Source organism: Lygodium microphyllum, chromosome 24 (genome assembly GCF_053477565.2).
Source record: "Lygodium microphyllum isolate KBCC chromosome 24, Lygodium_microphyllum_v1.1.10, whole genome shotgun sequence".
Taxonomy (NCBI): domain Eukaryota; kingdom Viridiplantae; phylum Streptophyta; class Polypodiopsida; order Schizaeales; family Lygodiaceae; genus Lygodium; species Lygodium microphyllum.
The window spans coordinates 108,544,390-108,568,873 of record NC_141158.1 but is presented as its reverse complement, the minus strand read 5'-3'; the positions used below and the strand labels follow the sequence as shown (position 1 = coordinate 108,568,873).

At 43.2% G+C, this 24,484-nt stretch overlaps 1 long non-coding RNA gene across 5 annotated transcripts in view; it reads left to right on the top strand.

Annotated features, from left to right (window-relative positions):
• The window catches only part of LOC148015505 (uncharacterized), a 79,188-nt gene that overhangs the window by 34,620 nt on the left and 20,084 nt on the right, over positions 1 to 24,484 (top strand). For 2 of the 5 annotated variants that reach the window (XR_015688420.1, XR_015688419.1), the window contains exon 3: positions 6,154 to 6,854. The exons of 2 other annotated variants lie outside the window; for them this stretch is intronic. This is a non-coding gene — a long non-coding RNA (uncharacterized LOC148015505). Of the gene's footprint in view, positions 1 to 4,922; positions 5,639 to 6,153; positions 6,855 to 24,484 lie in introns of those variants that run through there. One more of the 5 variants, XR_015688418.1, reaches the window with a different exon arrangement.

Genomic DNA, 24,484 nt, shown 5'->3' with positions numbered 1-24,484 from the left:
CTTTAATTTTATCCAATGTATGGGAAGCTTCGGTAATCCCATTATCTCAACACCATTGGTTTCAGAAGAGTTTAACCTCATTGGTGAGAGAGATATCAATCAGGTGTGATATGTGTAAGGGGGATTTGACTCACCTTTGAGTTGCCTTATTGCACTATATTGATCACATCATATCGATCTCTAATATGGGATGACAAAAAAGCAAGACAGTATAGAAATCAATCAATATGCTGTCATGGCAAGGGTTAAAGCAACTCTTAAAGAGCTTGGATTGCATTGCATTGAACTCTAAGATTTTATTTATGAATGATGCATATATTACTACTACTCATACACACTTGATCATTTTAATAAATAGGGACTTTAGTTCATGAGTAGGACTAGATACATGCTCAACAAATTTTTGAAGCCTTTCCCACTACTAATGCCAATGCCTTTCAAATCCTTAACATTCCTCAATATTTGACAAGGAAAGAAAAGGAGGTCAAGGTTGAGGATGTGATCCATGAGTACACAAGGTCTATAATTAAAAAGAAGAGTATTTATGATGAGAAGGTCAAATACGTCCTTAAAACAATGAAAAATATTCACAAGAAGAAAATTGAGGCAATTTCTCCAATGAACTATTGGAGGATGGACAATATGTATAGCTAGATGCTAGTGAAGATGTGTCTTATTCCAAAGAAAGGGTTATCTAAGTATATCTCCCAAGGACAAGAGCATGTTTGAGAAAAGAGAGATCCAATTATCTAATTTAACAGTATATTGTTGCATTAGGTAAATACTCTTACCTATCTCTAATGCTTTGATGACCTACTTACAGATTGTTTTTCCAATATCAACTTGTGTGTAGGGCATACATTGCTCCTTTTAGCGATGATATCTTGAGGATTATATTTGTCATTGATCTACTTCTCTTAGTGGATCCATTTTCAAAAACAAGATCATATGTTGCAAATTTTTTCAATATATATAGTAACCTAACAAGCTATCATAATTGTCTTATGATGAAGGTGCATATTACTTAGTAGTAAACTTTCTTAAATACTTTATTTTCTTACTATGTGTTGGCTATTGTCTTGCTTTGGAGAGAGAGAACCTTGGAGCCCAATTTACATTGATGTTTTTTCTAGAGAGGTCATATTTTAATGAATTCTCTATCTAGAGTATGTGACTAGGCGCTAAACTATTATATACATCCATTTCTTGTTCTTTTATCTTATAAATAGATTCTCATTTATTGATTTTGCTAATAGATCTTAACTTGCAAAGACTTTTTACAACCTACATAGAGGTGTATGAGTGCATCGATGATTGTAATAAGCCCTTCAAGTGTCTAAACCAAGAGATCCTACCACATAGTGACACACAAAATTGCAAATTTTTATAAGACAATAATTGCAAAGTTGTTAAACATAGATGGAGTTGAGCATAAGCTTACCTATCTTTTGTTGCGTCATTGGAAATACCTTTATTGTGCGATCTATGCTTTGCTACAATGTAAAGAATATCAAGTCATATATGTGGACTAAGTAAATCCACATGTTCCAATTTTTGTAGGGCAATATGTGGTGGATTAAGTATAGATATACTTAATCAAATTTTTGTAGAACAATAGATGCAAAGTTGTTAAACATAGATGGAGTGAGTGTAAGCTTACCTATCTTTTGTTGCATCATTGGAAATACCTTTATTGTGCGATCTATGCTTTGCTACAATGTAAAGAATACCGAGTCGTATATGTGGTGGATGAAGTATTCATGTATGGGATGGGTGCATAAATATACCAATACATGTATCCATGGATAGGTTATGCTATACTCATTATATATAGTTACATATCTATACATAAAATACTACATGTATTTATCTTATATATGTAAAATCAACCAACCAAAATAGCCAAAAAAAATTATATTGTAACAACAAGAACATTAAGCAAGCTTTCATTGTCAAGTTTTTGCTTTTCCTCCAGCTAAACCTGCACACAAATTAGTACATGTGTAAATGCACATTTATCTACATTGTAAAATTAGAGGATCGGGTTTTCCTGCTGACATAACAAAGAGGCATTACATTATTGCTCTTTTGGAATACAATTGCAGGGTTCCCCTTTAAAAACAATGTAAAAGATTAGATGACCAGCACCAAACAATGTAAAAGATTAAAGGACCACCAAACAAAAAGTTTGAACTCTATGAAACAAAAAACATTTATTTTATTCTTATACAAAATGCACATCTTTTCATAAACATGTTATATCCACTTGTCTAATAAAAAACTTTACTACCCTTCCCACAATTTTATGGATCAGTACAACATTATGCTCAAGCTATTAAAATACAATAACAACTCCACTCAACTTATATGTGTGTGGCTCTTCATAACAAGCACATGCATAAACAAATACACATATATTATTACACACATGCACGCATTTACAGATGAATACAATTTTAGATATAGACATACACATCAATCTTAGATAGTTTGTTTACATTCACTTGTACATACCAGCAAACATATGCACAGAAAACATCCCACCCAAACATAAACATCCCAATCAAACATTTCTGCACCATAGAAAGTTATGAAAGTAATAAGTGCAATACATACAAACCTATCCACCAAAACGTTCCAATCAAACAAGTCTACATTACAGAACCTAAGTTATGAAAGTACTACCAGCAAATATACTTCAATTAATTCTTTCAGAACCATTGAAACTAAAGGGAGCCCTAGACATGGCTAACAACATAACAAAAAAGCAACAAGTGGATGCCTTACTGGAAACTTTTGAGGAATTCTCCACTCTCTTGGGTTCACTGATTAGCAGGCACAAGACTTAGTTGCTGTATGTTGTGCTAGATGATCCACCCGGGTGGCTGGAGGGATATAGTTTTAGGCTTATTAAGAAAGGGGAGACTTTCACGTACTTGGGATGTCATCTTGGATTAGGCCTTACACAACTGCAAAAATTCCAATGGTTCTTTCAGAGGATGAAGGCTAAGGTAAGCAACTCGGCAAATGGCACTTACTCCTTTGGAGGGAAGGTGGTGCTACTAGGCTCAATGCTTGTTTCTAGCATTGTTTTCATTGCCTTATTCCTGGCCTTCTCAGCGACATGCTGGGTGAGCTTAGAAAAGATGTTCAGGTTTTTTATGTGGCACAATTAGAAGAGGCAACGATGGCACTCTATTTCGTAGGATATAATCACCTCAACCAAAAAGGAAGGGGGCTCGGGCATTGATTCCTTGGAAGAAAAAGCATCACGCCTTCTTCGTAGGATGATGAGCAGGCTGTCCAGTTCCCAGCCGTGAGCAAGTATAGTTTGATAGTTTATTGTCAGCTCTAAGCTACCAGCAGGCAAGTGGACTGAGCTTACTAGGAGGACATGTCTCCAAAGGACCGATGATTAGATTTCAAGGCTCGGAAGCATTACAAGCAATAGTTCACAGCTGGAAGTCCATCATTAAGGAGCTTGAGTGGTGTGGCCATCAAGAGGGCAAAGGTGACCCAAGTCTGTGTTGCAATCCATATGGCTAGTTGACAGTGCCTATCAAGATAAAACTATCTAAAAGCATGCATGATGAAGGTTTGAGAAGATGGAAGGGCATTCGGGAGCCCACCCAATTGTGATTCCTAGCTATTGATGAGTGCCAGTCGAAGTTTCTACTAAATGATGAAGAGAAGCATTAGTTGTCACTGGTAGTGATGCTAAAGGAGGACTGGCCAAATTCCTTTAGGATGTTTCCACTCAGTCCAATGAGGTGCTTTAGAACCGAGAAGGGGAAAATGCTCTGAGAGTGCTGTAAAAAAGAGGATTTCAATATTCATAATGTTAGATCGATTATGAAGGTGCAGGAATACTGGAAGAGGTATCACCCAGAACCCACTTCAGAACCTGGAGGGGTGGGTTAGATTGATTTGGTCCAGTACACCCTCCAAACGCTTGAATCTTGTTTAATGAAAGACAATCATGAATAAATGGCCCCCTAGGAGAGAATCTCCAAGTTTTCTAATGTCTCTCTGCTCTAGAGATGTGTAGAAGGAATAAAGAAACGATCAAGCACCTTTTTGGGACTACATTGAGGTTAAAGGTGTCTAGAACACCATAGTTGAGTGGGTGGATAAGGCAGGACTTCAGTATAGAATTGATGCTAAGGTTGCTCTATTTGGTGGTAATGGACAACTCCAAGAAGCATAGGCATCACATCAGAATGTGATTAGGGCTATTTGGTCTCATAGAACCACCAAGTCTTTTGGAAGAATTGATAAATATAGACCTTGAAGTGTCTCCTTTTGTAAATCCGAAGTTTTATCCGTTTTGAAAGGCTTAGGTAGAAGGACATCTAGCTATAGAGCCCTTTACAAGGTGTCAAAGAGCAGTAACTGATACTTAGTTAGAGCCGTCTCCTTTTTTTGGATGATGTAAATATTATTTCATTGATACATATCACATTAAAAAAAAAAAAGCGGCAGTCACAAAAAGAAAACCCAAACATTATGCGCAACATGCTTTCAAAGTAAGCATGCGTGTACAAGCAGCTTTCTGAACCTGTGCATGAAAACATTATAGTTGAAAGGACAACAATCTTTGTGTACTGAAGCATAACAAATACACAACTTCCACCACAATCTTTTAAATATAAACCTACAACCCAACTAATAAGCCCTTAACAATCTATTTGGCCCTTAACATCCCACATGTTCAACCTCTCGATTTGGAAACATTGTACTACCTGCACACATTCACACTCAACATAGAAAAAACATCTAGCCACTGCCCAAGTTAGTTTAAATCCCCAATTTTCATGTACATATAAATGCATCCATATGAGACTCCCTTTTGAAAGCCTGGACGTATGAGAATAAACCAGAGTAATACTACCCCACAAGCTCAAGCACTAATCTTCATGCAGGGATGAAAAGCAAAAGCACAGCAAACCAAGAAGCTTGACCTTACAAGCACCTTTGGAACATGACACACAAGCAGAGATTGTTCAAGACACACCCCCAAGCTCCTAGTCTTCACAAACAGCATAACACAAATTCTACAAAATGCAAGCACACATTCTCTCTCTTTTTTTCATGATAGGTACACATTCTCTTTGTCACACACACGCACACACACACACACACACACACACAGCAGCAGCAGCACAACAAAAAAGTCTCTTAAAAGACAAAGAGCAGCAGTAGGCAGTTTGAAGTAGCACTACCATGCAATCACCCCCATTAAGGAAGGTTTTGCACACATTCAGCCACATATGCAACCCCCATTTTATTACAGGTGCATTAGCTCCTCCCCTTGTTAGCAGTTTTGGGCACCTCCACTAGGACTGAGCAGGCATCTAGGGCAGCAGCATGAGTACCAGGACCAGTTGGACAGCAGTGTGATGGGCAGGAGATCGTACAGGCAGCAGCAAGACACCTCGGACAGCAGGCAGGTCCGCTCAGACTGCCATTCCACCGTCTCTTTCTCTCTCTCTCTCTCTCTCTCTCTCTACCACCAGTACTCAAAGGAACAATTGAGAAAGGTTGTCCCATTTGTGGAGTTGGGAGATCCAATGTTCATTGGAGTGAAGGGGAAGCATGCAAGAGTTGGGTATTTTGATCTGGAAGAGAAGATAAAGGTCATGAAACAGACCAAGTCATTAGTGGGGACATCAGTGTGAATATCAGACGAACTGACACCATAACTCAAGAATAGAGTAGCAGAACTTAGCAAAGTTAGAGAAGCCAGGACGGAAGGGAAGTGGGCAGTTTACAGAGGAGGGAAAGCTATCATTAGAGAATTCCTTGTGAAAGCCCCTGACAAAGGGACAATTCTTCAGTTTTTATATCTCGTCGCTAATGGATCATTTGTAATGTAGTGGCAACTCTTATGAGTCATAAGAGTTCTTTAAGCTCTCAAATTTTGCTCTCTCTTTTTATTTTTCTTTTGCTCATATGGCAATGACCCAAAGTGGACCTCCCGTGGATGTTAATATGACTCTCTCTATCTCTCTCTCTCTCCCTCTGTCTATCTATCTATCTGTCTGTCTCTTTGGGTCGTGACATGGAAGTGTCGGGCAGGTCTGATGTGCTGGTCTGACATGGAAGTGATGGGCTGGTCTGACGTGCTACTCTCTCTCTCTCTCTCTCTCTCAGGTTATGACATGGAAGTGATGGGAAGGTCATGACAGTTTAGGGGCAGGGAATAGACAGCCCTGAGGTGGCATGTGATGCTGGTCATAGCATGGAAGTGATGTTAATGGTCTGATGTAACGCGAATGCTGGTCTGACGTGGTGACATGATGCTGGTCTTATTGACGATGCTGGTATGATGTGTCGTTAATGCTGGTCTGATGTGAAGTTTTTAGACCTGGCGTGATCGACTGCAGGCAATACTGGTCATGTTGCAGTGACAGACAAATACTGTGTACACTCTGAGAGATGAATGCTGTGTACACTCTGAGACAAATGCTGTGTACACTCTGAGAGATGAATGCTCTGAGCTCTGAATGCCTGGATGCGATATGGGATGCCTAAACTAAAGGAGACCTGTTATGGATATTGCTTGAAAATGCAGTAAATGCAGATATATAAACAACTTGGGATGCCATATTTCTGACTGCTAAAACTTGGAACATACCTGTGGATACAGTGTAGAAACTGTTAGTTCAATGAATGCAACAGTATATACATCTTTGTGTAAAATCTGATGTCACAGTGAATGCAGTATTTGTACATAAACTATGAATACAATGGTTATGCATTGGATACTGTCATGCCAGTAATGCAGTCCTGTATACTCTGCGGTCTGACATTGTGAGACAAGTTCTGAATATATTTAATGCAGTGAAGGCAAGGGGGACTTGTGAAATAATTTGGTAAGGGGAGTAGGAAAACCCTGAAAATTGCAGAAATCAAAAACATTGCTCTGGTTTGATGTGTACAAAATCAAATCTGAGTGGCCTTGCACACTGTGAATCCAATTAACAATGGGGATGGATGATGCAGACAAATGTAAAAATCGAGCCATGGAAAAAGAATATTTAGGAGATGAATCTGATTAAGAACTATCACAACCAGCCATGGAAGCAATGTTCCACACCCCTTCTAAGGACACACAGTACAAGACGTATGGCCATAGGGCCCATGATGACTGGACCTTCTCCCCAGGATCTGAGAGGCATGGAGAGGCCTCAAGCACCATGAATGAAAAGAAGTATGAAGAAATTCATCTAATGATTCCTCTAAACTACAAATTATGAGACAGGAGTTGGAAAAAGAAATGCGAGAGCAGGTTGGGGCTGAACTAATGGCTAGACCAGAAGGCAGAAATGCAAGATATACAGATAAAGATTAAGAATGAATTGCAAGCACAAATGCTGTTTGAAATTCACATGCTCAAAGCTGAAATGCAAAAAGTGGTAGAGGCTCAAAAATACTCATCATGTGCTTGACTTTCCCTCATCCAATTGAAGTTGGAGCTCTTGTTGCTCTTTGATAGCTTGAGCATTATCCTATTTGATTTCTTCACAAAGGCTTTCGAGAGTGGACACACTCCCACATGTATGACTTTATCTTGCTAGGCTGGTTTCAACAATTAGTGGTTGATTTAATGGATTGCTTAAGTAGAGATGTGGCTTGCAAATCTGAAATCTTGGAATTGAGGAAAGAATTGAACACATTTAAGAAAAAAGAAATAAATGTGTAAGAAGAACTACAAAAAGAGAGAGAGGCACTAAAGGCATGTGAAAGGGAGGTTCACTCATGGCGGCAGGAGTTGCAAAGAAAACACATAAGCAGATAGAAGAGGCCAATTGAGGTAGAAAAAAAGAATAAAGGAACATCAGTGAACAAGATTGAGGTACTGAATGCTACCTTGGAAGAAGAGGCCAAGAGCCGAGCTAGGGTACTGCATGTGTGGGTAGTAGGATGGGAGGAGAAGAGCAGCCCATAGGAAGATGCTAAGACACTTGCCAAAAAAATTGGGGCTTCAAATGTGCCTATAGTTAGTGCTGGGAGAGTACGGAAAGAGGACTCTTAAGTCAAAAGCTTAAATCCTTTGCTTTGGGAACATAGAGAAAAAAAAGGCATTCCTCTCTAAGAGGAGAGTACTCAAAGGTGAGAAGATTTATTTGGATGAGGATCTTACCCCAACATAGATAGCACATTGCAAAGAACACATGCCTAAAGTATTGGAAGCCCACAAAGAGGAAAAAGGGGTTGTTTATAGGGGTGGATGGGTCATCATCACTGACAGAAGAACCACATGACAGTATAAGGCCTATAAGGCACTTAGGATGTCAGTATGGAATTCTAATGAAGCCCCACGCTTGGTTACTTTGAAGATAGCTTCCAAAATGTAGAAATAGCCATGTACACAAAAACACACCAATGTAAATGTAGCCAATTACCAGAGGTGTAGGGCTACATGTGGAAAAGTGCATTTTGTCTACCAGCTAGAAAACCGGGAAGCACTAGGGATTCAAGAGGTGTAGCCATACTATACTAGGAAAACCTGAAAAGGATGGTGCAGGTAATGAAGAGAGATAATGATGCACAATACTTATGGATTAGGATACATGCAAGAAAACTATCGAATATATTCATTGCAATATGCTACTTTCCTCTTACAAACTCAACCTATGCCACAGGAGATGGATCTCCCTTTGATGTACTCTATGAGGATATTATGAGATATGCTACTGTTGGGAACATATTATTAGTGGGAGATTTCAATGCATGCACTGGAGATAGACAATTTGACCTTTATATCCATGATAATGCCATGTTCAAAGAGATTGATATAGATGATATAGGCCTATATAGGAGAGCCTAGGATAAAGACGTGAGTACCTATGGGACACATCTATTGGCTTTGGGAAGTGCACATAGACTAGCCATCTTTAACGGTCTACCACAATGGCCAGGATCTGACACTTAGAGATGTTGAAATCACAAAGGAGGGGCAAGTATTGTGGATTTCTTGATAGGCTCACCGGCATTGATACTAGACATCCAAAACATTAAGGTATCTAAAAGACCAATTGGCATAGCAACAAATCATGCTATCTTGACTTTTGTGCTCTCTTGTGGACATGAAACATGGAACACCACACCTCTCTAAACATCCCAAAAATCACTTTGAGCAGATTATTAGAGGAATGTATAAGGGACTTAGCAGAAGCCATACATAGATCAACCATGTATGCATTTCCACACACCTTGCCTGACCTACACTCTCTATTGCTCCCCAAAATAGCTGGTTTCATGATGAGTGTAGAGTCACTCAGGCTCGCGCTTACAGAGAGAAGTGGAGCTAGGCACTCGGACACATCGTCAAGCAAGGATATTCTTCAAACACCTTTTGCAGAAGAAGAAGCAAGACTACTTGGTGAAAGCACAAGTAGAGATATATCAGTTCTTTTTGGGACATGATAGCAAGAATGCATGGAAGATGTTTCATGAAAAACAGCCCCCCATATAGATTACATCAGTAGATGCTTGGCTTAACTATGGAAGACAACTAAATGATGTGCGAGGACAGCCATCTATGCAGCCCGCACATGCCTATAGGCCAACAAGGTGGTCTTTCTTCACCTGGAAATTGGTCAGGCATACAATTTATAGATTAAAAAATGGGAGGGCATAGGATGAGGATGGGCTAGTGGCATAACATTTCTCATATGCTTATGACATACTAGCACCCATACTAGCAATATGTTCAATAGAGTTGTATGAGAGGGCTTTCCTACGAGCTGGTCAAACAATACTATTCCACTCTTTAAGAGTGGTGATCCTTTGGTCCCTAGCAACTACAAGATTATCATGATCGGCCATACCTTGGCCAAGATATATGGATCTATATTGGAACATAAACTCAATGAGTGGGCTGAGATGCAAGGGAAGAGAGCACAAGGATAGGCAGGTTTCAGATGTGTATATACCACATTGGACCATATTCTCACACTTAGAGCCATTATCAAAAAGGAGGATGATGATCAATTGCTGCTTTGTAGATTCCTATAAAGCTTTTGATACAGTGCCTCGTATATGCATTATGAGCGCATTCTGCAGAGATTATAGGACGTTGGAGTGCTAGAAGGTATATGATGGGGTATTTATGCATTATATGAGATAGTGAAAGGTCATGTACGATCACCTGGGGGTTATTAGAGAGGATTGACAATACTATAGAAGTGAAACAAGGATGCCAGCTGCCACCCACATTGTTTGGTTTATATATAGATGAAGTGTCTAATTACATTGACTGAGATGCTGGAGTTGAAGTCAACCTAGTAAGGGTGTTGATGCCAATAATATTGCATGCAAATAACATTGTTCTTATTTAGGATTCACTAGAGGGATTGTAGCACCACCTAGATTCTTTGCATGTCTTTTGTAGAGACGAAGATCTCATAGTAAACCTTGGAAAGGCCAAAACCATGGTCTTCAATGCTTTAGCAGCATGGGTGATTAGATCCATGTACTAGTTCACATTACGAGAAAACATAGTGGAGCATGTGAGGGAATATGTTTATCTGAAAATCGCCTTCTCTCGTCCATGTTTTACATTGAGAAGGGTATCAATGGCACGTCTGGCATGAGGCCATATAGCACTTGGGGCACTTGAGAGTCAATGTACTCACATATAGTTCTAGGAGCCTCGCACCAAACTATGGTGGTTTGACACCCTAGTCACACCTACACTACTGGAGCAAAGGTATGGGGCTACAGCTTGTACCACAAGCGTCTCAGTCCACTCGAAATCACCTCAAAGCGAGAGAGCACCCATATCCTCAACGGAATTGGGTATGCTAGAGGGGCCTTCTAGTGATGAATCAAGAGAGGAGTCTACTATGGAAGATGTTTACCAGGTCATTCTAAATAAGCCTATAGAAGCTCAAGATAGAATCAGAGATGTCGATGTGATAGAGATAGACCTTCATTCATCGAATGATTTGCGACTGATCAAATTACGATCTATGCTTAGCATGGAGGAAAGGAAGGAGTACGTGTCCTTAATCTAGGAATTCCGTGATATATTGGCTTGGAGCTATTATGAATTGAGGGGTATTCCCCATCGTTTAGCCATCATAATATTCCCCTAAAATAGAGAAGTTGACCTGTTTGGCAAAAAGTGAGATGCATGCCTTTGAGTAAAGGGACGGGCTATTCCAAGAGTTACAGAAATTATGTAAGGCTAGCCTGATATTTCCCGTGCAACACATGGAGACTTATTGCTATTAGGCAGGCCATGGATCTTGCAATGTGATTGTCAAGTCGACATACCGGCTGGTTGTTTGGAGGCACTAGACAAGTAATAAATTGATCAAAGAAAGAGAGAGAGAGACTATTATGACGATTGGGATAGCACCAAAAGGCCATTAATCATGATGATAGCACGTATGATTAGAAGTAAGCCCACCACCCCACATCCCATTGTTAGAGTAGAGCTGGAGGCAGCATCCATGGTCACGGAGGCACTCTTCAGGGCAGTGACCTTTTGGCACATATTATGGGATCTCTCACGTCATAGATATTCCAGATTAGCAATAACTTCATCTAGAAAACTAGCAGCAATAGAGGCCAAGAAGTGATGTTGGTTTTCACATATGACTATCTGGATGAGCCTACACGGTTTGGATATTGACCATCTTCCACCTTTTGACTAGAGCCTTGATTGCCCTACATTTTCTCTCAACCGATTAGAGCTGAACTAGGTGTTTAGAGCTAATATTTTGAGGACTGAGACAGTGAGGACATGGATCCACCCACCACTCTCTCTAGGATCGAAGATGGAGTTCTACCGGAGTCACTTCTTGTGTCTCTTTGATGATGGATTCACTATTCGACCAGCATACATGGACACCCATCTCTCCCACAACATACGGACTACTATTGGACAGATTCATACCTCCTCTCATGGGCTATAGATGGAGACAGGTAGATGGATAGATACACCAGTGGAGGATAGGACTTGCCAGCTTTGTAGCCGAGAGCTTGAGACAGAATAACATTACATACATAGATGCACAATATATACTATGACATGCAAGGACAGTACCACTCCCTCTTCTGTGATGGTTTTGAACCTCATCATTATGTCATGGAGTATGAGGACCAGAGCCGCCTAGGCCTTTTCCTCCTTGAGCTCCAGAGGTGCCACATAGCACTGCTGCGAGATAGGATACTAGCTCACCCAAAGGGACCCACACAAAGAGTAGTGATAGATCTTTTTCATAGATCCGATGCTAATGACACTACTAGCCTTGCGGAGACAGAGCCACCCTGCTAGACACCTCCCATTCCATGTTGTGGAGACACATTGGATAGAGCCATTTCACTTCATTAAGCACGACGACCCCGTCTACCAAGACCAGATCTAAGGAGACCGCACCACAGCTGCAAATCTGAGCCATTATCACAAGACATCGAAGACTCACTACCAAGTATATTGGTGGAGTAGTTTGGGATCACATCATAGGTAAAAGTATGTGCAAACCTTGAGATTAGCTACAGTCTACAGTCCCCACCACATTTTTTTGTACATAGTTTTGTTAGATTTCGGTTTCATTTTCTTTCTACTGATGAGACAACATTAGATACAGTTTTACTCTAGCATAGTCCCATCATAAAGTTATTTCTTAGCATTTTTTTATAGGCCACTTATTTTAATGTTATCTTCACCTTAGTGATGAGATGACATTAGACATAGATGTATTTTGGATTTTGTCTCATAGGCCACATTGGCCTTATGTAGGCAAAAATGTCTCTCTCTTTTTTCGTAAAAGGTAATTGTATTAATTACGAAAAAAAATACAAGATTACTTGATTACAAGATACATGACGACAATCCAAGCCATCATGTGAAGAGGTGCTAAGCACTACAAGTTACAATTTCATGGCAAGGATGCGGAGGAAATTGCCATATGCCAAGGACGGAAGTCCTCCGTAGAGAGCAAATCCGAACGATGGAGAAGAGCTAACTGCCAATACAAGAGGCCCTTAAGCCTCACAATATGCCGCTGAACATTATGGGCGGAGTCAAACAGAAAAGCATTCCGAATGGTCCAATTATGCCAACAGCCCCAGTATCGAAGAAAGTGATACATGAGCTTCATATGTGGCTGTGCGGGAGTAGGGTATTTGGGCTGGCCCAAAACCCAATCAAAGGGGCGCAGTGTGATACCAACCACCCCTCGCCAAACGGCCGACAAAAATAACCAGACTTTCTTAGCGACGGGGCAAGAAATAAATCGGTGGCGGGCGGATTTTTTGTAGTGGTGCAAAAGAAACACGTACCATTGGAGATTCGTCGCTTGGAAAGAGCCGAAGCGAGCGGAAGACCCCCAATCATCACTCTCCAAAGAAAGACTTTGTATTTAAAGGGTGTCTTGTTGACCCAGCCCTCCATCACAGTTGCCCTCCACCATGACCGGGATTTACGCAATCCCCATAAAGCATTCGCTTTAGTAACCAGCCATTGATTATCTTTGATCAGAAGATGATACACTTGGTTAGCAGAAGCTTTGCTCAAATGCAGCCGGCCTTGTAGGTCCCAATCCTGCCAGGGATGATCCAAAGCAAGAGTAGGAAAGGGTTGTCTGCTCTGGAGCACCGTCAAAAGCTGTTCCCATAAAGGCCTATATCCACGAGGGATCCGAAAAAGCCTCCTAGCAGTACGAAACGATATAAGCACATTGCGACTGGCAAGGGTGGCATCCGCAACTGAAGACAAGCCCAAACGTGCCATCCGGTTGAATTGTGGTCTAAGCTCATGTTTACCTTCCCACGAAAGTAAACGCGAGACTGCCAGTAATTCCAATTGAAAAGAGTTTGTAGCCAAGCGATCCTCCGTTGGGTGCCACTGAGCCTTTTGAAGGACGTGTTTCCAGGAACACACCAAATGAGTAAGCAGCGATGAAGAAGAACTGGAAAACCGCGAATCAGCATTAAGAACGTGCCACCAAGAACTCCGGAGTTGGGTATTGCCATGCCGAAGCCCATGGCCCTCGAGGAAATAACGGGCGATAGCGACCCACGGATGATGATCATTCGAGCACATGGCGCGGAAAAGGGACCAACGAAGTGCCTGCATGTGAGTTTGGGCATCTAAAATAGCTCCGCCACCCATGCGTTTGGGGGTGCATGCATGCGACCACGAGATCCAGGAAATACCTGCATGCAATGAGTCCTTCTTCCATAGCATGAAGCGAATAGACTGAGTGAGAGCATTCAGAGTCGTAGGAGTCCAGGGCAACAATGGCAAGAAATATGTGAGCATTGGCAACATAATTATCTGGGCTACTTTGAGGCGAACATGAAAAGGCCAGGCCTGAGACTTCCAATACATAAACTTGGCCACCATTTTCTGAGAAAGCCACTGCAGAAGCTGCTTTGGGGGAACATCAACACCCAAAGGGTATCCAAGATGCCTGACAATGGAACCTCGAGGAACAACCAGACCCTGCCAGTCCAAGGACTACAAATCCGACTCCGTGCAGCTTAGAATGGCTGATTTGAGCACATTGATACGAAGGCCTGACGCCTGACCAAAGAGACCCCAAACATCCAATGCTTTTCGAAGGTTATCCTTGTCCGCACGCAAAACCATAAACGTATCATCCGCCAGGGATTGGCTAATGAAGTGTTGTCCTGTAGGAAGCGACAGTCCGGCCAACTGGGAAGAGGCGGCCATATGTGATAACATGGAAAGAACTGGATGTGTCGCAAGGGCAAAGAATAAAGGGCTCAAAGGGCACCCTGTCTGACAGAACGGGCAAGGACAAATGGCTCAGTAACACCTCCGTTCAGCATGACTCGCGAAGACGCCGCAGCACTAATGGTGTAGATCAGACGAGACATCCGAGCACCAAAGCCCATAGCAGACATAAGGTCAGCAACGAAAGACCAGTCCAGATAGTCAAAAGCCTTTTCCAGGTCCAGTTGAATCAGTACCACCTCCTGATTAGAATGCCGGGCATAATCAATGGCCAATTGGGCATTCAAAACATTGTGTAGAATATTTCGGCCCTTAATGAAACCATACTGGAGAGGGTGCACAAGGGCAGGGAGATGCTTATGGAGCCGATTCGCCATTACTTTGGAAAAGATTTTGTACATTGAACCCATCAAAGAAATGGGGCGCCACTGTGTCAACTTAGATGGCGAAGGAACTTTTGGAAGCAGTTTAATAAGTCCTTGTTTCCATGAGGGAGGCATGATCCCCGTTTCCCACACCTGCTGAAACAAAGCCTGCAATGGTTTCGCCAGTTGGGTAGCGAAAGCTTCAAAGAACTCATTGGTGAGACCATCCCAACCCGGACTTTTATCTTTGGGCAAGTGTAACAAGACATCCATAACCTCTGCTTCACCAATATCTGACTCCAGAGTAGCTTGCATGTCCTGCGGAAGCTGATTGCGGACCAGGTCATAAAAAACCGAACGGGCCTGAGTAATTTGGGCTGAAGGTGGAGAAGCGGAACCGAGAAGGTCACGGAAATAATTCCTGCACATATGCACAATAGTCTGTGGATCCAGGATAAGGTGGCCTTGTGCATCCTCGAGTCTGGTCATATTCTCTCGAGCAGGAGAGGCATGAAGAGCTCGAAAGAACTTATGGGTCTGACATGCACTATCTTGCAAAGTCTCTGTCAGATGTTGCAATTTGGCCTGCTGATACGATTTTAACTGGAATTCTTTAATAAGATCGGCCACCCGCATGGCCAGTGCAAGCAGAAATGCATCATCCGGAGTGTCCACCAGCAGGGAGCGAACCAAAAGCAGCAGGTCCTCCGCTGCCTGTCGACGGCGCCGACAAAGAGAGGCACGATAGATCCCATATTGCCGAGCAACCCGCTGCACATTAGAGAGCAATCTGTCAAATGACGTAGTGCCCTGAGAGGAAAAGTCCAAGAAGAATCTGTCAAGCAATTGCTGCATATAGCCCTGAAAAATTGTATGCTTTAAGTAGAATGAGTTGAAACGCAAAGGGAGTCTCTCCAGAAATTGCTTGAAAGGGGCAATGGGTTGTGCAAGCAACTCGAACTGCAGAGGGAAATGGTCCGACAAGACATATTGCTGCAACACTTTTATTTCGAGCATCTCAGGCAGAAAATCATCATTCTGCATGATATATATACGGTCCAACCGCGACCATGTTGTGGCATACTGGGCCGAATGGAAAGTAAAGCCTGGAGAAGACGGGTGTAGCCAGGACCAAAGATCTTGCTTAAGAACAGCAAGAGCCAACTCTTGCCACATATGACTTTCCGGCGCATCCATGACCGAGTGCTCCGATGTAGACTGGGAAGAATCAACACACATATTGAAATCCCCCATGAAGAAGCCCCGTCTGCCAAGTGACAAGGAAGTCTGCAAAGTCTGCCAAAGCTCTCGGCGAGATAACGAATCATTCGGAGCATAGAGGCCAAGTAACCATAGGATTTCCCCTTCGAATAAGATTTCAACCACCAAAAAGTGGCCATGAACATCATTTTTAATAAGAACAGGTTGATATTTGGCATGTACAATCATGAGCACACCCGAATAATGCATGGCCTGTGTTCCTGCATAGAACAAACGAAAGCCATGGCAATCCACAACTTTACCGGCGTCACCGTGACTCTTGTGCTCAACAACGCACAGGACATCCCAGTGATTCTCATACAATGCAGTCCACATGGCATGTTGCTTGTGGCGAGAACAAATTCCTCGCACATTCCACGTGGCTATTTTCATGTGTATACAAAACACAATCAGGTACGAGGCACAGCTTGCCTCGATTTGACTTTGTCGGCGAGAATGTCCAGGACTCCCTCATCCAAGAAATCCGCCAACACCGCAAAAGAGTTCTGAGGACCAGATTTGGAAGTAGACGGCATATCAGCTTGCTTGGGGTTGGAACGTGGGTAACGACGGTCCCACGGAGTAATGACGTTGCCTCTGGTATCAAAAGCCAGCTGTGCAGGTGGACCCTTTAGACGATCCGAATACATTTTCCTGGCGGGCTGATGACGGGGAGCTGAGGAAACCATAGCAGGAGCAGAGCGCTCGGAAGACATCATTTCCTTCCTGCGCATATATGTTCGCATGGAATCTTGTGAGGTAGTAGGCACAGTACTCTCCATGCCAGCACCAATCCTGTTGCCTTTTTTGGCACGTACTTCAACCCAATCAGTGGCACGGGAATCCAGACCCGAAACCTGTTGTTTACCTTTGGCCAGAACTTGGGGCGGGTGGATAGTATCCAGCGACGGAGCATCACACACCATATCTTCCATGGACGGAGCAACATGACCCGCATCTGAAACGTGTTGTTGCTTGGGGCATTCAGCCATAAAGTGCCCCAACTGTCCACAGGAAAAGCAATGGCCTGCAAAATTGCCCCATTTCAAACGAAAGTGTAACGGATGCATGCCAGAGCAATTGAGGCGTAGCCAAGCAGGCCGTTTCCTTGCAGTATCCCATAACATGCACAAGCGGTTGCGATTCACAGCCCTGAGACTGGGAGGGACCAGAACCGTGCCCACAGCGGCCATAGCATCCTTCAATAGCGGCCAATAAACAGCCGGACAATTTTCCACTTCTACCCACACAGGGCATTCACGTTGCAGGAGGCGCTGGAAATCTGCCATCGGGCGCCATGGAACCACATGAACCAACCGACGATAAAAAAACAAAGGCAGTTTAGACAGGAGAGCAGCACGGTGCATCTCTGTTTTCAAGAGGACCTCAAAAAAACCTCGGGATCCAACAAAAATCTCTTCAACACATTCCCCTTGTAGCAGACTCTGCAGCCATTGGCGAATACGGAAAAGCAGCGGGATTCGACCAGTGAAGAAGAGTATCACCGCGCGATCATAAAATACTGAAAAGGAGCGTAGGACAGTTTTTGGGTCGACGGTAGCTTCCAGAACATCGTCTGGAGCAGAGTCAGAGAAGGCTTCCTGATTATGTTGAACATATTCACCAAGCAGAGTGTTGGCAAATTCCAACAGATGCTCCCAGTCCACCTCCTGAGAGTCCACAGAATCCGAAGCAACCTGTGCATAGGAACGATCCGGAGTAACACCTATCTCTTCCGGGGTATGCTTGGTACGTTTACCCGCCGCAGGCTGGATGTCAGGACCCGGTGGCAATTCTTCAGTGCACGGAACCATATCCTCCAGTTCCTCAGCATCAGAGTCCGGGCCAAGTGCTGCCACCGTTTGGTCAATGAAATCCAGATCCAAACCAGCCATCGTGTATGACGAGCTGATCTCGAAGAAGGACTGACCGACAGTGCAGATCAGGACCGCTCTGTCTCTCTCCCTCTCTCTCTCTCTCTCTCTCTCTGTGTACAGAGCAGGGGGCACGCTATCCCGGACGCTGCCTCTCTGACGATGGTCAGGTTTAGGGTTTTACAGGAGTTGGGCGCCTCTGCACGAAAGGAGGAGCACACGCAGGCGGAGCCTCGAACAGCAGCACAGGCGAAGTTGACGGGGCGGCTGCAGACGTTTCAGCGGGACAGGCAGTAGACAAGGCAGAACGAAACAGGGCGATGCGCAGGGCTGAGACGTAAGAGACGTGGGGCTACGTGACTGAAGGGCGACGGCAGGGGTCCCCGCGCCCAGGACAGACGACTGACGGGCGAGGGCGAGGGCAAGGACAGGACGGGGCGACGGGGCACCCTGGCTCGTGGACGAGGGGGCGCGCAGGCGTCGGGGCAGGCAGGCGTCGGGGCGCGTAGAGAACGGGCCGCTCAGGCGACAGGCTCGCAGACGACAGGACGCGACGGCAGTCAGGCGACGACGGGGCACGACGGGCAGTCAGGTGACAGGGCGCGACGGGCAGTCAGGCGTCGGGCAGTCAGACGGCGCGACGGGGCACGCAGGCAACAGGGCGCCATCGACCGACATCGCTCTCTCCTCTCTCTTCTCTCTCTCAAAAAAAAAAAATCTCTCTCTCTCTCTCTCTCTCTCTGTCTCTGTGTTTAGAGTTATTGTTCAGTATATCATACACTTCTGCATTGCAACACTCTAACATGGAATCAAAGTAGCATTAAGGGGCTGATCGCATACTTAAAGTGGAGATTTCAGCATGACAACAAGATTGTGTTTTCATGGTCTGAGTGCAAGCAGGAGGGATGCACATCTACACAAGGCTCGAATGAGCAGAGATGGGAAGGAAAGGCGGCTTGTTTGTTGTTTTATGAGCATGAACAACTGTCAAAGCAGGAGAAAGGTTGTGTTTGCTGTGAGAGCAGGAAGAGATCGAAGCTCAGCTGAGAGTGGAGTAGACATTGTAGAGTGTGAGAGCACGACACCCAATGCAATAATTTGAAGTGTATGTGGGAGTACAAAGTACAACCCTTAAACCTTAGGATTGTAAGAGGGTGTTCACACCCGAAGTGTGTGAAACACGGTAAGTGCCTAAAATTGTGTAACATAGGCACATAAAATAAAGGGAATAAATCTTGGGGAAAAAACCTCTCGTACAGAGAGTAAAAAGTGCCCTAGTGTCCTACTGGAGATCACCAACACTCCTCTATGAGCGTAGGCGTGAGTCAAACCCAACAAACCCCCCTAGAGTGAAGAGTGATCAAGATACAAGGATCATCCACCAAAGAAGATCAAATTTAAAGCATTGAGAAATGCTTCAAATTTGTCAGGAGGAAGAGCTTTGGTGAAGATGTCTACCATATTATTGGTGGTAGAACAATAGACAAGGACGATATCTACTGCATGTAGCCTCTCTCTGACAAAATGATAATGGATCTCAATGTGCTTCGTGAGTGCATGAAACATTGGGTTCCGTGCCATTGTAATGGCACTCTTAACTGTCAGTGAACAAAAGAGTAGGCTCCGTGACAAATACATCCAGATTAGCTAACAAGCGTCTATACGCATTCAACTGTGGTAGTGAAAGCTGCCTTGTATTCAGCTTCACATGACGATGTGGCAACAATGGATTGTTTTTTGCTAAGCCAAGAGATGTAAGATGAGATGAGAAAGAAACAATTGCCACTAGTGGAGTGATGAGAATCATGAACACTAGCCCAATGAGAATCACCATAAGCATGTAAGTGTAGTGTTCCCCCCTTGGTATAAAGCAATCCAAGAGTCCTAGTATCCTCCAAGTAATGGAAAACACGCTTGATAGCTTGCCAATTGACATGCGTAGCTGATGCATATATTTGCTCAGGGCTGAAATTGCAAATTGTATGTTCGGCCTAGTGTTGCATAAGTAGATAAGGCATCCAACTACTGGAGCATATGTGTGGATATCAAACAAGTCAGTGTCATCATGCAATGACAACTTCAATCCAGGTTCCATTGGTGTACAAATTGGCTTGCAATCCTGTAAGACAAACCTCTCAAGAAGTTTACCAATGTATCTTGACTGTGACAATCCAATGCCTTTAGCATCATGAATGAACTAAATGCCCAAGTAATAGTGCAAAGGCCCCAAATTTGATATCTCAAAAGTTTTCTGTAAATTTTGTTTGAATGCTGAAATGTCATCAATATGTGTCCCTATAAGCAAAAGATCATCAACATATAGATATATGAACAGCAAGGACCCCCCCTCTTTACATACCTAAAGGATAGACTCTGATGAGCTGTTTATGAACCCTTGGCTAAGTAAAAAGGCATCAATCTTTGCATACCAAGCTCGAGGAGCTTGTTTCAAGCCATATAAATCCTTTTCAGCTTACAGACCAAGTGTTCAGATCCCTCAACTGCAAAACCAATGGGCTGCTGTACATACACTTCTTCTCGAAGTTCCCCATGTAAAAATGCAGTCTTTATATCTAGCTGATGCACAGACCATCCATAATGGGCAGCTAAAGCAACCATAGACCTAATGGTAGTCATGCGGGAGGTAGGAGCAATGTCTCCTCATAGTCAATGTTTTTCTTTTGTGCATAGTCCTTGGCCACAAGCTTGGCTTTATATTTGTCAATGGATCCATCTGCATTCCTCTTCAGCTTATAGACCCATTTTGTTCCAATGGCTTTCTTCCCAATAGGCAAAGACACTAAGTCCCATGTTTGATTATTTATGATGGAATCAAACTCAGCTTGCATTGCTTCCATCCAATGCACACTATGTTGTGCATCCTCAAAACATTTAGGCTCCTCATCATCAACTGTATGTGCTGCCATAACAAAATCCATGGTATGTGCACCATCATGCATACGAGCTTGCCATCTAGTACGACCAGCAATAGGAGCATCCAAATTACTATCTTTCATAGTCTATAAATACCATCTAGGCATTTATCTAGCCTCCTGATTGTGTATAAGCTCTTGCTGAATTTCAGATTCAGCACCATGCTGAATATTCAGATCAGCCATGGGCTGATTTTCTGCATTACCCAATGGAGCAGTTGGCTGAACACTTAAGTTCACTTGTTGAAACTCCAGCTGTATCACAGAAAGAAATGGGCAGCAGCCTTTCAAATACATCACTGGCAGCCTAATACATGTCAAAACCAGAAAGGGATAATTCTGATTTTTCATCAAAAACCACATCCCTACTGACAAATACATTTTTAGAGACAAGATCATATAATCTATATCCTTTGCTCTCACTACTGTACCCCATAAAAGTGCATTTGACAGTCTTGTTATCCAACTTCTTCCTGAGTACCTTGGGAATGTGTGCATATGCAAGACACCCAAAAGTATGAAAATGCCCAACAGAAGGTTTCTGACTGTTCCAAGCCTCAAAAGGCATGATATTCTTTAATGCCTTGGTGGGGCATCTATTCAAGACATGGCAAGCACACGTATCTACTTCCATCCAAAAATGATGTAGCAAGCTCCTTGCTTTCTGCATACATCTGGCTACCTCCATGAGTGACCGATTCTTCCTCTATGCAACCCCATTTTGCTGTGGAGTATCAGCAATAGTGTACTGATGAACAATGCCCTTCTGCTTCAAAAAAGAATTCAGCATAGAGGACATGTATTTCCCCCCTCGGTCCCAATAGAGAGTCTTCACCCTGCACCCAAATTGGTTTTCAACAAGTGCTAGAAAAGCCAAAAATGCATCATACACTTCTGACTTTTTCACTAAAGAGTAGACCTAGTAGAAACAAGTAAAATCATCAATAAAAGTGACGAAGTAGTAAGAGCCACCCAATGACTTTGTCTGCATAGGGCCACATACATCTAAGTGTACAATCTATAACCTAGCAGTGGCTCTAAAAGTAACATCACAGGGAAACGAAAAACGATGCATTTTTCCCAAAATACAACCCTTGCATAAGTGCTCAGGAGGTCTCTCCAAGAGAGGTAAACCATCAAGCATCTGTGTATGCTACAAAAGCATCAAGCTACCATAGTTTACATGCCCCATGCGAGCATGCCATAACTCCACCTGTAACATAGCAGGAGTAAAAGTGGACACTAAATAGGCCGACTGATCAACTGAAAGAGCATCCAACTCATATAGCCCATGACATAGAGTACCAGTCAAAACCAAAGTCATGTGTTTCTTATCTCTTACGATGCATCTGTCATCATCAAAGATGACTTGCAAACCACACCGTGCCAAAGAGAAAATAGACAACAAATTCTTCTTTATACCTGGCACAAACAAGGCATCCTGCAAGCGGAGAATAGAGCCATCAATGGCTCTTAACACAATCTCCCCAATACCTCTAATAGGGGATAATGCATTATTGACACACTGTACAGGCTTGTCAACTGGGGCTGCAATTACAGAAGCAAACAAATCTTTGTGAGATGTGATGTGCCTAGAAGCACCGTTGCCAAAAAACCATGTGCGTGCATCCTCAGTAGAGCTAAATGCTCTATTAGCCCAATAAGAGTCATAACTTCATGTATAAAAATGATAGTTCCTGTTTGCAACAAAGGATGTTGACTCAGTAGCAGTGAAAGGTGCATCAGAAGCACACATCCCTAACTCCTCCTTGGCTATGTGCTTTCTACACTCACTGATGTAGTGGCCTGGCTTCTTGCAATAGTGGCACTTGCCCTTCTTGGCTTGTGTGCCCCCTTGTTTCTTATTGCCCTGTGAAGTGCCTAAAGTCCTAGAGCTCTGCGGAACATTCTTTACTTGGCTGCCCTTGCCATTTTGCCGTGCCATAAAAGCCTGCTCAGAGGCTATAACATCCACATCACTGTTCTTTCATGTTTGCTCTTCCTCTAAGAGCAAATTGACTAGTTGAAGGAAAGTAAGTGGCTGTGGGGAAATCCTCATAGTGAGGTTCAAGGCCGTGTGAAAGGCTAAGTACAAGGGCGGCGATGAATTCAAGGTAGTAGATATCATATGTGCATCTAAGTAATACTCATCGACATTCATAAGTTGCTCACGCATGTCCTAAATTTTATTTAGGTGATCTTGCATAGAATCACTCTCATCCATCTTCACTGTCTCAAGCTCTTTCTTTAAGAAAGAGATGCGCGTCTCATTCTTTCCAACAAACATCTGCTCCAAGGTTAGCCAGACTTCTCGTGAAGAAACTGCAGACCGAATGTGAGGGATAATAGAACGCTGAACTGCCAATGCAATTAGCAACAAAGCCTACGCATCTCGTGTATCCCATGCCTTTTGTGCTACTGATCTCTAGGGAAGTGGCTGAGTTGGAGTAGGCTGGACAGGCTGAGTTGCCCGCTATCCACGTCCTCCTAGAGGAGGAGTAGCAGGAGCCACAACTCTGGGCCTAACTTCTTCACCATTGACATAATCCCAAACATTCTTCGCAATCAGTACATTCTTCATCATGAAGGACCAGAGTGAATAGCTATTATCATCCAACCTATCCTCCTTGAATACGCAAGTAAATACGTCACCTCCCTAATTTTCCATGATAAACAATGCTGATTAGAGAGCAAAAGAGCAATGTCTCAAGCTGGACCAACCTGGAAATCTCAGAATTTCCAGAAATTACAGCAAGGTAGTATCTTGCTGTAATTAGCAAATTGAAGCACACTCTGTCAAAACTGTTTGACATGCACGCAGTCCAAGGTGCAATAAATGCTCAATAGCACTATAGATGCAAAAGCCCCAAATTTTATTGTCCCAAAATGCTCAAAATTAGTCTATTTTAGACTATCACAGATGTACATGTATCAATCAGTGAGCTAACTGCAAAAGCTCCAAAATGTTGGGCCCAAATGCAAGAAATCCATGTTGTAATCGTGTCCTAGACACGTATTGAAGTTGCTAATGCTTGCTCGGGCAAAAACCCCTTCCAAAGAATTAGAAGGAATAAAAATTTGATAATTTTTTCTTGTTTGTTACCTTTGATATGGACTGAGCTAGTCATGGGGGTGACTGAAGGTAGTATGGACTAGTGGCTGGCAAAATTGGCGTGCTAACTTGGTAGGTTGGAGTAGACCCAGACTGGCAGGTGCTGGGAGTTGGAGCAGCAAGCGGTGCTACTCGAGCGGGAGTAGCAAGTCTTCAGCGTCCAGGCGCAAGGGCAACACAAGGGCAGTGCAGTCAGGTCTGGAGCAAGCGGGCAACAAGGC